The sequence below is a fragment of the Raphanus sativus genome, unplaced genomic scaffold (assembly GCF_000801105.2).
Source record: "Raphanus sativus cultivar WK10039 unplaced genomic scaffold, ASM80110v3 Scaffold2892, whole genome shotgun sequence".
Lineage (NCBI taxonomy): Eukaryota > Viridiplantae > Streptophyta > Magnoliopsida > Brassicales > Brassicaceae > Raphanus > Raphanus sativus.
Genome location: NW_026618199.1, coordinates 234 through 6,406, shown reverse-complemented (window position 1 = coordinate 6,406; position 6,173 = coordinate 234). Strand labels below are relative to the sequence as shown.

The following is a 6,173-nucleotide window of genomic DNA, read 5'->3' as shown; positions in this document are numbered from 1 at the left end:
AATGCGAAAAAGAAAAAACAAAAGCAAAAAGAAAAATAAAATAAAATAAAGAAAAAGAAAACCTAATAGTGGGTTGCCTCCCACTCAGCGCTTGATTATAGTCATTTAGCTTGACTGTGGTAGGTGAGTGACTCATGGGGTGCAGAAACTGCTGATTACCGGACAGCAATCATCAATCTTATGTCTCCTACTATTGAACCATGTGGCGACGAAGCTTCTTGTGGCATCATCCGCCTGTAGTTGCTTCTTATCTATCTGGAGGACTGTATCTTGAAGTTTCCTCACAGAATTCTCGATGTATTCGATTTTGTCAACTTTTCTGTCGATGGTCTGGTAGGTGTGTACGGACAATAATTTCAGCTCACTCTGTAATGCATCGATCCTGTCCAGAATAAACTGATCTCGGTCCGCTAAAGACTCGGTGTCGATTGATGCTACGAGATGCGCGTCGGTCAATTCGCTTAGGGGTCTATCGGTTGACGCAGCATCCATTGTGTCGATCGACCGTGAACACTGTCCTTGGTGCTGCAGAGTACGTATATTGCTCTTCATCTGGCGAGTAGTTCTGCAGAGGCTGTTAACTCTTTCGTTAACAGTGTAGTCAATGGTATCACAGGTCCCGTTGAGTCTCCTTTCCATAGCATCCATAGCTTCGTACAGCTCAAGTTTAAGTTCATCAACTGCTGCTGGAGTGCCTGCTCTTTTCGCTGGTGGTGGCTCGCTGTCGATCGATATTGGTCTAGATCTATCGATCGACGCTTCGTAGCTGTCACGAAGATCAATATAAGCTTGAACAATGCTCATATCTCTTTCTAGCTTGTCCAGCTGTTGTGACATTGTGTGTTGGTATCGCAAGATAGGAGAACTGAAAATTTCATGCTTCCTTACATACGCTTTCATCCTATCTTCCAGTTCTGCGAACCTTTTATCGATCGATGATGAAGTATATGTGTCGATCGATGAAGAAGTAGCATGCTCAGCTCGGTTGTTCTGGCGAAGTGTGTCCAACTCTTTCTGTAGAAGATAGATCCTCTTGCTTAACAATTCTACATTGTTGTTGAGAGGGCTGTAGACGTCTCCAATCCGAGTATTGATGTAAGCAACCTCCCATTCATCTTTCTTAGGTGATGAACATTCTGGTCGGTCCATGGATGTAGTCTTGCCGATGTCGATCGATGGTACAGGTACTCTGTCGGTCGATACTGGTGGCGTAGCCTCTTTCTCCAGCATGGTCAATATCAATATGTTTCCAAGCTCCACTCTTATCTCAGCCATATCATTCTGGAATTCCTTGTAACTGACATCCAAAGGCTGGAAAGTGTCGTCCACCATTGTGCGCATGTTTGCCTCAAGGTGCGCCTGAGCTCTCCATACATCAGTCACCATATCATCTACCTCCTCTCTACTGTAGGGCACTGGTGGTGGTGTGTATGCAAGGTGAGGGCGTGTGTGTATTGGAAGTTGTAGGCAACCTCTGTGAAAAAGGGATGCTCTATCCAAGAGTCTCTTTACTTGCTCCTTGGTAACATGGATGATCTCACCATCAACTCCTCTAGCATAGCCAAACTCATCTCTGTAGACACCATATTCATCCTTTGCTTCCCACTTGAATCTCCTGGATCCATCAGTATTGAAGGCACGTCGTCCAAACTCCAATCGTCTGTCGGGCGATCGGACACTTGGTCTGTCGATCGATCCTGGATATCCGCCGTCGATCGACAGTGTTAAAACGATGTCGATCGATTGTGAATGTCGAGGTTGACCGAAGTGTTGAGGAACTGTATCCTCCCTTGAGTTAGTGTTGTGGTTGTCCTGGACGGGATGTAGGATGTCTGGATGGCTACGTTGCTGTGTGAACAGGTTTTCTGGTCCATTGGCAACTTGGAGGATGTCTGCTATGTCCTCTTTGCTTATGTGCAGAACTCTTCCATCCATAACTCTTGCATAGCCATCTGTGTCCCTAAAAATTCCAAATTCATCAGGTGTTAGTGAAACATTCCTGATATCATAAAGTTCATGAGATCTCGGTTGAGCTCTGTTGAAGGTGTCGATCGATGGGTGTGTGGTGGTGGCGGTTGATGGTGCACGTCTAGCTGCACGGTTGGATCGATTGATCATGTTGTTGCAGTCTTCCATTGATGAATTTCTGAATGCTGGAAGCTGCTGGGTAAAAGGTGAAAAGTTTTGAATTTTTGTGGCTTGAGTTGTCAACCTTTTATACCCATGTGTTGTCCTAATCGGTGAAATTCCGATTTTGTCCTTTAAGTCGTCCGGGTTAATATCGATCGATATTATACTGGCAATGTCGATCGATGGACGATGTCGTTTTGCTGGATGAAGTAGATAATCGATCGATGGTGGGCGGTTGATGTCGATTGATTTTGGTGCAAATCTGTCATTCTCCAAGTAGATTTCCCAAGCTCTCTCTTTCCCAATAGTCTTCATCATATTCTTCACTGTGGTCTCCACTGTGGGAAGAGGTTGCTATGTCTACTGCAAAACTCTCATGAAATCCGCTATCCTTCCAACTCCTTACTGAGTAATCATCTTCCTTTCGGTTGGGTGGGATGGTGAAATTCGGGTAGCAATGATCTGGTAGATCGAGTTCATCATCCGGTGGGTCTCTGTCGATCGATGATCCATTGTTGTTGTCGATCTCCTCTGACTTGAATGTGTCGATCGATGACGTAATAGTACTGTCGATCGATCCCGAGTACTCTGTCTCGTACTCGACTTCACAATGACAAACTGCGATGATACCAGTATCATCTTCCTTTACCACTAATTTAGCTGGTGGTTTGTCAAGCTTGACAGGGTCGTAGTGGATATCTGGATCAATCATAGTCAAGCACATCCTGTTGGTCTTCATGTCACATATGGCTCCTACTGTAGCCATAAATGCTTTTCCAAGTAAGAGGGAAGAGTTCCAATTTAGCTTGATGTCTAGGACATGAAAATCCACAGGGACGATAGCATCACCAATGTGTACCTCCAGGTCTTTGATGAAACCTCCAGAGTTTCTCTGAGAGTAATCCACGAAAGTAAAGATCTGTGGTGAAGGCTCTACTTGCAGGCCCAGATGGTCTACCAAGACCTTTGGTAAGATGCTGACTGATGAACCAGTGTCACATAGTGCATGAGGAAATTCAATACCTTGTACCACACAGGGTATTGCAAACTTCCCAGGATCACTTTTCTTTAGCAAAGTAATCCTTTTTCTCATCTCTTCTCTGACGTTGTCAAACCTTCTCCTAATGTCAGTTTCAATCTCCCTTGTTTCTCTGAAGAACATCCACAATCTCTTTGTGAAATAAACCTCCTCAAAAGGTTTCTCTGGTGGGATTCCGATAACTCTCTTAGTGAAACCATCAATCTCCTTTTCATTAGTTTCCCTCTTAAGTTTTTTAGGAATCTTCTCCTTCCTACTCCTTAACCTTCTTCCTTCAATTCCCTCTGATGTAGGTGTAGTGTCGGAAGGGTTACCAGTGATCTCTGTAGGGTTAGCTTGTGGTTTCGGTGTGGGTCTGAGTGCATTGATTTGGTTGATGTCTATCGATGGTAGTTGCACTCGGTATATGAGAGGTGCGTGTCGATCGATAGGTGGAGAATAGGGTCGATCGATACGGTTCTCTTTGTGGTGTCGATCGATGAGTGGCTCGTCTCGTCGGTCGATATCTTCGTAGGTGTGGGTGGGTGGGTATGGATGAGAAGCCGTGAATTCAGCATGTGTCAATATCCTAACCGCGTTGCAGTCTGCAAGCGTGTCCGGAAAAGACATCGTCGATGTCGATCGATGTGGACTAGTTGGTGTCGTTCGACACCATTGTGATCCACCGAGACTTAGCGAACTTTCTACTTCAAAGTCTCCTTCTTGTAGATTCTCCTGTTTCACCACTTGCCAGAAATCATCATCTATGATAGCATTGACGTGGTGTTTCCTGTTTCCTTTCCCTATTTCCTTAGAAGTTCCAATCCTCCTGATAGAGTCTTCAGTCTGGACAATCTGTGTCTCAAGTTTCTTAACTTGAGTGCAGATGGTGTCTATCCTTGTGGTTAGATTGTTGAAGACATAATCAATCTTCCCATTGAAGTCTACTGTAAGCTTCTGCTGACCTTCCAGAACTCTATCAATCATGGCATCAAACTTACTCTCCTGGGTGGGTGGCGGTGGGTTTTGGTAAGCTGAGTTGTCGTAGTTCCTTGTGCTGGTGAAGGGTTTCTGATACTGTGAACTCTGGTTGTAGTTACTTCTCTGACCACTGCAAAAAAAATTTCTGTTTCCACTCTGGTTTCCATATCTCTGAAATCCAGTACCTCCAAAGTAGTTCACATCTTCCTCTGTATCATCCTCTCTAGCCTCTCCTTCTTCAGCTGAGCAGACTGGCTGCCCCAGAAATGCATGTAAAGCATCTATCTTGGCTCTGACTTCATTCATCTGGTCTTCACCGATGGCTGCAACTGATTTCTTCTTGTCAGAGTCAGTGTTCTTGGTGCTGCTGATGTTGGCTAGGTTCTCAATAAGTCTCACAGCCTCTATTGGATTCCTAGTGTTGAAGTTCCCCTCACTAGCAGTATCAAGAGCCATCTGATACCTTAAGGCTATACCTCTGTAGAAAGTGCTTAAGAGCTGCACTTCATTGAATCCATGGTGTGGACAGTCTCGCTGGAAGAACTTGAATCTAATCCACGCGTCTTTAAAAGTCTCACTAGGCTTTTGCGCGAAAGTGGCGATTTTGCTTCTTAAGTCTTCAGCGCGTGCCTCATCAAAGAAATTACGCAGGAAGGCGTTTTTGATGTCGGCCCAGGATGTCAGTGATCCTGTAGGTACCTGCTTGAGCCAGTGCGAAGCTTCTCCAATTAGTGAGTATTTGAAGAGCTTGCAGAGTAGGTAGGCCTCGGGGACTCCATCCATACGAATAGCAGCGATAAGATCCTCGAACCTCTCCAGATGGTCCATAGGATGCTCGTGTGATTGCCAAGAATAAGGTATCTGAGACACGAGAGAGTAGTACTGAGGCTTGAGCTCGAAGTTCGGCTTCTGAATATCCGGAAGTCGAATAGCTGATCTGTTGGTGTAGTAATCGTCTGGACGGTTATAGTCTGCCAACGATCGTGTTTGAGCTTCTCCTGTAGCCTCAGCTTCAGGTTCAGGGATTTTGTTTCCCTGTGCATCTAGCTTCTGACCTGTTGCATTACGCAGATGACCATCTTGGTCATACATGTTTCCATTCTCGCCCTGCGTGAGAATGACAATCGCGACCATGCTTTGCGGAGTAGTGTCGATCGATATACGGTTAGAAGTATCGATCGATGCGGATCGGCGAACGGTATCGGTCGACGGTGCTGTCTGAGTGTCGGTCGACTGTTGAACGTGAGTATCAGTCGACGGTAATGTGGTTCTGTCGATCGATGCGGAGCGTAGGTCTTTACAGATTGAGCGTTCCAAGTGTGCAGGATCCTCTGAGAATAATAGTTGATTTCCCCTGTTGCTTCTGGTACTGCTGGGCATGTACCTGAAAAGACAGAAAAAAAATTTAAATAAGAAAGGGGGTAAAAGAAAAACCTAAGATTAATAAGATAAAATCTAATGGCGATCAAAGCTCCCCGGCAACGGCGCCAAATTTAATAGTGCTCAAATTACCCAGTAGAGCTTACTCTCTCAAATAAGAGGTACAGCTGTAGTACTTAGGGATCAAATCACGAGGAGCTAGGGAACCAATTAAATAAAATCTACTAATCAATCCTAGGCAAGGTTGGTTTATATGATAGAAATGAAAATAACAATTCCTAAAATGAGCAAGACAGTTGCTCTAACTAACAATATGAAGGGTTGTTTAAATGGGATAAAGAGTGCTAGACATAGGGTTTCTATTCAGGAATGGAGATTATAATCTCTATAAATGCTTTAACAAGTTGCTTGCATGATACTATAGATCTCAGCCGCTTAACATATGTGAATGAATCACTGGTTAAAATATCTAGATCTCTGGCCACCCTTTCGCATGATGACACAGAAAAAGAGTCGGTCGATATCCTTTTGAGATATCGAGCGATACACCCTTTCGCGGGGCCGATCGATTTACCAGTCGGGTATCGATCGACGGCTTCTAGATCTGCCTAGGCGCGAACCGAATATGACCGCGGGTCTCAAGGAGGAACTGTCGTTCTTCTCA

General features: G+C 44.8%; 1 non-coding gene across 1 annotated transcript; it reads left to right on the top strand.

Moving 5' to 3' along the window:
- Window positions 1–4,640: 4,640 nt before the first annotated feature.
- LOC130506112 (small nucleolar RNA R71) lies at window positions 4,641–4,748 on the top strand. Its single transcript, XR_008941893.1, has one exon. It is a non-coding gene; the product is annotated as a small nucleolar RNA R71 (small nucleolar RNA).
- The last annotated feature ends 1,425 nt before the right edge of the window (window positions 4,749–6,173 follow it).